Consider the following 8,223-nt stretch of genomic DNA (forward strand, 5'->3'; position numbering starts at 1 on the left):
CTTAAAAGCGGCTCCTACAGAAAAGATTCGAATCAACCTAGCGCTGCCTGACGCCACTCCTGTAAGCGGCCTTTCCGTCGACTTGCTATGATTACCTCCTTAGGAGTGGCGAAAGAACGCCACACGGTTAAATGACACCTATAATCAGAATACCCGCATTTTCCTCCTCTCCACATGACTGATGAAACAGCGGTCGTTGGCGTCTCCGCTGCGGTGGTTGCGCCCTGAGCATAAGCCGAGCTTGCAAATATACACTTCCACGGACGATTATCGCTCCTCAGAACCTAAGATTAACATCAGCCATTTGCCTCATCTTTGCATGTAAAAGGAGACAGGCGTTTGCTCTCGTGGGTGCTTCTCGCAGCTTACGATGAGAAAAAATGACTCCACGCTTGTTTTCTGCTCGATGCGGAATAAAAATGTGGTCGCTCTTTCAATGAAAAGTCCGTGACTCTCACGGACGACAAAAAAACTTCCTCTGACACCCATTATTTCCCGGCAAGCTGAAAACCTCGAAGCAGCTGAGCGCCAACGAAAACCGTCAAGCCACTGCTGTGTTCTTATCAGGCGAGTTACACTGGTGGCTTCAAAGTGAAAAAAATATTTTTTAAGGTGAAACAACGCAGCGAGACCCGAACAAAGGAGTAACAACAAAGAATGAAACATGACGTTCACTTATATGTGACGGATTATTCGAATCAGCACTTGTGCAATAACACGTCATTCTCCTTTAAAGAACAAGAAAAACTGCAAAGCGGATGGCTGATTGGAAACCGTGCAGGCCATGCATGCACAATTTAACGAGCGGGCCAATATCAACGCGGAGATTCGTGATAGTTAGAGCCTCCGCGTTTTTCGCCCTTGACGTCAAAAGGACGGTGCATGGCACTTGAAATTTCAAGGAAAAGTGAGACCTGGCGGCGCTGTCGAATCGTCGTTGTTTTACCACATAAAATTGCGCCTATTGTGAGAAGCCTTTTACTGTGCCGTCAGGCTGTTGAGCTGATTATTTCTGTGTTTTGGATTTTACTTTCAAGTAAAAACTTGTGTTTGAAGGGGCCAAAGCGTGTACGTTGAAAACAGCCTCTGGGAGTCACAAACGCGAATGAAATTCGGACAATAGCGCTTATCTTTCACAGAAAGTAGCGTTTGGTTTTCGTGATCTGTCGTGACGGCCTGCTGTCAGTGTGAGAGTGGTTTACTTCATTGAAAGGGAGGAGCCTACAGAGAAAAAGCGCATTATTGCCTTTTCATTTTTACCGCACTAAAAAGCCAGTTCTTTGTTATTTTTATAAGAAGATAAATTTGGGGAATGTCCTAAGTTTGATGCTTTTCGTAGTCGTTATGCCGCCGCACAGTTGCACATTTACAGCACGGTCTCTGTGAACCGCAAGGCTGTTAGAATACGTCGCGAGATTTCTTGTAGCGATTTTTGGAGCGTGGGAATCGGGTTTAATAGACGTATGCCTGTCAACATGCTGCGAGACTCAAGCTTCTATTAGATGACCGTGTATTCAGTAATACCGGTTTACATATTTCTCCTTCAAGGAGAGGTCATTCACTGTGGGTAAGTTTATGCTTACGGCTTATTTTTGCAGTGCAAGCAGGGGATAATTCCTGATAATGCCAGTACTTATTTAACGGTTCAGCTAGGATACATCTGCCGTCAGTAGGCCTGTAAATGAGCTGCTGAGATTGAAGTTTCAGTCAGCACACCGCAACTGATATAATCATAACCGCAAACAAATATAATCATAACCGACATTATATTTCAAGTTTCATTTTAGCTTTCACGGCGTTGCAATAGGAGGAACTTTAATTGAGTTAACTGCGTCATCTTGCGTCGGAAGCGTGAAATCTGTCATACACCGGCTGACCATAGATAGTGTTTGCGTGTCAGAGAAAGAGGATAGGCAGGGAGGTTAACTAAAATAGCCGGTTTGCTGCCCTGCACGGGGGAAAAGTGGTGAGGGGAGAAAAATATGAAGGAGAAAAGACAGTTGCAGGAAATTAAAGTCACTACGCAAAGTCACAGCGTTCAGTGAAGTCACAGCTTACCGTGCAGGCCAGAAGTGCTCAAAAAGTGGAGCCGTGCCTTGGAAGCCTTCACCGCCGACGACCGCCGCGGCCCGTGGCCGAGAACCTTCGTTTCTCTCAGTTGACACCGGTCTAGATACTCTGTTTCGGTGCTGTAGGCCGGGCATTCACAAAGTGTTTGGGCCATAGTCTCATCACACCCGCAGATGGCCCATGCAGGGCTGTCAGCTATACCTATTAAGAAGGCGTAGTGCTTGGTGAATGCTACACCAAGCCACAGGCGACAAAACAAAGTTGCTTCACGTCGTGGTAGGTCGGATGGAAGCCGAAGCTTCAGATCTCGGTCAAAGGTTTTAAATGCGAATGCTAGAATTGTCCTGAATTCCACGCGGCATGCGTGATGTCCCGCAACAGTGGTCTAAGCCAGCCCGCTGCATCTTCTCTCGAGATGAGGATGGACACAAAATCGTCCTCATGATGAGCAGTTCGCGTGGCCTCATCCGCGCGGTGGTTGCCTGCGATGCTGCTCTGTCCTGGCAGTCATTGGTAAACAATATCGTACCCTCTGCTGATGGCTGTGTGATGGAGGTCTCGGATATCCGCGACAAGTAGTTCATGTTCGCGTTCAATGAAGGCTGAGTAGCCGGAAGTTGTCTTGTCACGAAGAATTATTTGCTTCTTGCTTCCATGTGAATAGAAATGATGCAATCACATGGGAAGAAAGTATGGTGCAATAGACACGCGTTGCAACCCAGTTTCTTAGTGCCACTTTTGTTTTCATCAATTCAGTCTTGTCAGCACTGGCGACATAATTATAACGATTAGCATTTGTACTTGTCAGATTGCACAAATTGAAGCATCGAAGCTGTCTGATGTTCTTGGTCGGTAACATCTACCACACTGATCAAGAATACGTCTATATGGGAGTAATAAAAATGCCGCCACATTCTAGAAGATGAAGTAACGAGCGTTAGCTGTTCAATAGCGCCATCTATTGTCCATGCGATGTATTACCACCCGACTGAGCTGCCTAGTGCTGACGTCACAGCAGCCATGGTAAGCTTAGCCATATTATTAACCTATTTAACCTAAATATTAACCTAATTAGGCGATATTGGTGTCTAAGATGTTCCATCCCTTCGAGCCCGTTACGAATACGCCATTAAGTAGATCGAAAGATTGTCGGTTAATTAGTTATAAGCATTTGAATATAAGCCTAACCAAAACTAAATATAGACTTCATTGGTCAGTTTTTGCCTCGGAAGTTTTTTGTTCATCTAGAGGATTCCAAATAGCTAATTCGTTTTATAAAGACCTCATTAACTACTGAGTTATTAGGGAATAAAAAATAGTCACATAGCTAGTTAATTTTGACGTCACAACGTCTTTAACCTCACCAATAAATCCCCAATTCGATATACTAATGACGTCACGAATAAATCACCAACTGGGTCGCTATATCGATTTTCTATGGGGGCCGCCACCTTGCCGAAGGCAGGTGGTAGCAGACCCCAAGAAATCGAGAAACGTGATGAATAAGAACTAACGCTCTTAAAGACGAGTAAACTGCCTTCTAGCGCACTCCATTTTATAAATGGGAGTGATTTAAAGAATAGCTGGCCTCTTTTTACTCCTTTCTGTTTATAGCGCTATATATGCACACCTCCTTATTGGAAAAATACTCTCTACTGGGTATACTAGAACCTGCCACCCAACATGACGGTGGATTATGTTGTTGGGTAATGTTGGGTGCCCAACATATTGTAGGGTAGTGGGTGCCCTCCATATTTTTGGGTGGTGGGTATTATGATCTGTGGCCAACATAATGGTGGGTACTGGAGGGTGTCGGGTGAAATGGTGGGCACTGTTGACTGCCCAGCATATTGGCGGGTGGTGGTGTGTGCCGGGAAATATGGCGGGCACTGTTGCGTGGCCAGCATAGTACCAGGTACTGGTAGGCGCCTGGTATTATGGCGGTCATTGCTGAGTGCCTGGCACAGTACAATGTAAATTGCAATGCATTGCTCAGTTACAGCTCTTATGCCAGGCATAAACCGAATATTGAGCGACGGCCATAACGAGCAAGCTGGGTAGCCGCATGACTGGCATACGCAACGTACTACTGCTTTATACTGTTGCTCAGCATGCTAGACGTCGGGAATTTGATGAAACGGCAAGTGGAATGGGCCTCAATAAAATATTACAGCTACCGGATATAATTATAAGAGACTCGTCTAAACTCTATGTGATGCATTAAACTAAGATTAAGGAGCACATTCACTGCATGATAAACAATAAATTGATGCACTGCCACCTGCAGAGCATAAATTATGGTGATGTAAAGGAAAAATATGGCTGCCTGCTTTCACTGTTTGCAGACAGAGAAATACAACCTGCTACCATCACAGGTTTATTTGTATGCAGAGCTTGTACGGCTCGGCTCCTGGCTTACATAGAGCTGCTTAGCAATACTTGTGCACTCATACACAGAAACGGTCCTGGGACAGCACGCTGTGGGCGGTCATTGATGTGTTCCTCAAGCCTGTAAAAAGGATTGAGGATGATTGCATACAGAAATGGCAGCAGTACAAATGTATTCTTGCCCCGTTATGGATCCTTGGGGTTGCAATTCAGTGAACCACCACAAGAAGTCATTCCCTGATACAGTGTCCGCAGTCAAGATTGGCATGTACGAATTAAGGACGCACTGAGGACTCCATCTACTTTTTGTTCCATGTAGAAACTGAGTCACGGAATTTGTGGCACTTTCTGTTTATTGCACAGACAACCGAATTTAAAAATGGGACATTTCCTCACTTCTCAGCTTCCGGTTTCCATTTGCGAGGTCAAGACCAATTAGGACTCTGTCATGACTGTTTTGAAGTTAATGGCGGTGCAGCGTACCTTCAAGCATATGCTCACAATAACTGCCATGAGAACACTACAGTTTCCTTGTGAAAAGAACCACTGGTAGTGGTACCTGCGTTTAATTAGACACTAGCTTCAAAACCTCTTTTCAGTGAAAGTAGATCTTTCAAGTTAGCATGCCGCAATTTATCAATACAGACCCTCATCATCAGCCTGACTATGCCCACTGCTGGGCAAAGGGCAGAGAATAACTAAAAATTGATCACGAAATCATTTATTTCTGCTTCAATTACTATGTAAGTATTCGACCTATGCACTATAAAATCATTTATTCATTAGCTTCTTAGCTTGAGCTAGGGTATACACCAGTTAAGACAGCGAAACGGACTAGTTGTTCAGAAATCATACTAAAATAAAACAGCACAAAAAACGCTAACACCCAGAGAACATAAACCCAGTTCCTGTTTAATAACAAGAGAAACTTCTTTATAAACTCAAGATAGGCAGTGCGGGAAGGCGCGTCATTCATGAAGGCTGCAACTTTCACATGTTCGCCGTCACTGCCGAGCCAAAAATGCAGATTTCTTATATTAGTGAATGGAGAGACCACTGATGCAATCACCTTCATTTCTTCAGATATGAAAGGTTTCTGAGGCTATCTACTTTAACTGATTCCATTGAAGGAATATGAAAGAGAAAATCTTAGTCCTATGGAACAAATTGTTACATTTTTTTCTTTCATCCTTTTCCACTACGCCGTCCACACGAGGCACAGTGCGCTGACAGATGTAGGCCTGCCAGCGTAACTAGATAAAAAAATTCTCTTCCTGCTGCCCGCTGACACCATGGAATTTGGCACATATAATACATACCACACAACATTTGCACCTATGGCACCGAAATTGGCACGTAGCCTGTCCTGTGCCTAACACCAAACTCAAGCGGTGTGCAATCTTCCTTGGTGCGTGAAACCACACATACTTTGACCTCACGCTCACATTGCTAAGGCCAAGAGATAGCTTATTAAGGTAGCATGACAGCAACCTTGTGCCCTACTGGCCTATCCTGAGCTGGTGTCTTCACTTGGCCTTGTATCAAACCTGCACATGCAGATGCAACTAGATCCTGCGAATAACTGGCTATTGCTATTTTTTTAGACTGAATGGCAATACCATAAGATGGTGGCGAAATCTAATGAGCATTGACTTGAAGCACGAGACATCACTCTTCACCAACTTGGAAAATGTCAACAAGAAACTCAAGATAGGTGCTTTTGACCTTAGGTAGTAAGCCTAGCAAACATGTCATGTTTTCCCCTCCAAAAGAGCATCAAGGAACTGCAATCTTTTCATCTGGAACTTTCACACTGAAATTCAATGCTATGCCTTCCTCTTTGAAGGCCTTTCAAACACGAAGTAGTTGTAACTAAACACTTGTAAGGCAATGCCTTGCAAACTGTGCTAAATGTTTTGTTCCACACACGAAAAGAAAATATTACTCAGGATAGGAGCCACACTTGAACCTGCCCAAAATTCTTCCGCACGTAAAGGCCCTATTGTTCCTTCAAAACTAATGAATCAAGATGAAATTGCAGAGCCTTGAAAACTGCATCAACGAAAATACCATAGTTGTGGACAGAAGAGATTTTGCACGAAGAAAAAGAAAAAAGGAGCTTGCATGAGTTCAAGAGTAGTTTCTATCGTGAGCGATATTTCCTTGGCATGTGTAGACCAAAACATTGAGCACAGCTTTAAAGGCTTAGCCTTGCAGGTGTTTAGGTACAGACACTTTGTGTTTGGAAGTTCTGCGAGCCAGACTAGAGCCCTCGTTTCAATGCTGCAGATTATCAATGAGCAAGGCTGGGGATTCAATTTCAGTGCTGAAGCACCACATGAAGGGATTCTGTAGTTCCTTGATGTATGGCCTTTGTCAAAAATTAGACTGTTATCACTTTTCTTATGCAAGACGTCAGCGAAATACGTCTGAGGTTTTCGAACGCGAGCTTTTATGAACAGAGAAGTATGAACAGAGAAGTACGAACAGAGAAGAGGAGTTCTTTTGCTCGGTAGAATTTCGATTAATATACATTCGAGCTCTGCGTTTTCAATCTCGTGATTAACCACGGCAAGGTTTCTACGTAACATCGTAGTGTTAAAGGCTGTTCTTTGAATTGTCATGGCAGAACTTCCGAGTACCCTGGCAGTTTTAGTCGAGACATTCTGGGTTCTTGGATCGCTATTACATCAGGTTTTTTGGATTGCGATTGATTGTGTAACTGCAGATTTGTTTTCTTGTGGCGCAACACCTGCAGTTCTACTACCAAACTGGTATGCTTTTAGGTTTGGACATTTTGCGAGGATAGATTGATTGGCGCCCCTTGAGCTGACGAGGGAACCCGGTGTAAAATTTCCTGTAGAACGGTGTCGATTACTCCGAACTTGCAATTTACATTCTCTATGTGTTGCTCTAGTCTTTGTGTTAAGTTGTCAACTCTTTGTGATAGATTATCGAGTTTCTAGCTGTGGTCTTGCACATTTTGTTCATGTTCTGGGCATCTATCCTCCAATGAGAGATTTCTTACGTCAGCTACTCTTGTTTTTGCGAGGTGTTTTTTCTTTGCTTACTACGCTTACTGGTGTTTCGACTGATGCGGTCACAGTAGTTTCAATTTTTGTGACTTCCGGCTTTGGGAGTGGTTTTGTAGGAGGTTGGTATACAATTTTTTTTTACTATTTCCTCTTTCCAAGTGTCTTAATCGCTCCGTGAGCTTTTGAATCTGTGGAGTCCCTGGGCGAGTTTAGACTGTCATGACGGCAGCTCCGTACTCTTCCCGAGAGATGCCACTCCCTCCTAGCTCACCTGTTTCGGTCTGGGGGTCTGAGTCCAGCTGCTGGTGCTGCTACCTCCATCGGCAGATGCTGCTTCCGCTGCGGCTGCTGCTGCGTCCACTGTCCAAGGATGGGAAGAAGCTCGAGCGGTGATTTCTTTGGGTGGATGTTGGGTCGTTGCAGGTCCGCGATTTGAATCTTGACTGCTGCTGTTTTCGTTAGGTGTCATTGAAATCGTTTCTTGTAGCTTCATATCGCCTGTACGGGGCCCTCCTCCACAGACAATGCAAACTCGGTCACAAAGTTCCTCTTTTAGGTGCTGGTTGCCGCAGTACGGGCACCTTTGTTGCGGTGGCTCCGGACATAAGTCTATTTTGTGTCCGACACTTCTTCACTTCGTGCATGCCTCCAATTTTGCAATGAAGGGGTAGACAGGATACAGGACTCTAAAGTATACAATGCTATCTGGCAGTTCGCCAGCAGCAAAGAG

The sequence above is a fragment of the Amblyomma americanum genome, chromosome 1 (assembly GCF_052857255.1).
Source record: "Amblyomma americanum isolate KBUSLIRL-KWMA chromosome 1, ASM5285725v1, whole genome shotgun sequence".
NCBI classification, from domain to species: domain Eukaryota; kingdom Metazoa; phylum Arthropoda; class Arachnida; order Ixodida; family Ixodidae; genus Amblyomma; species Amblyomma americanum.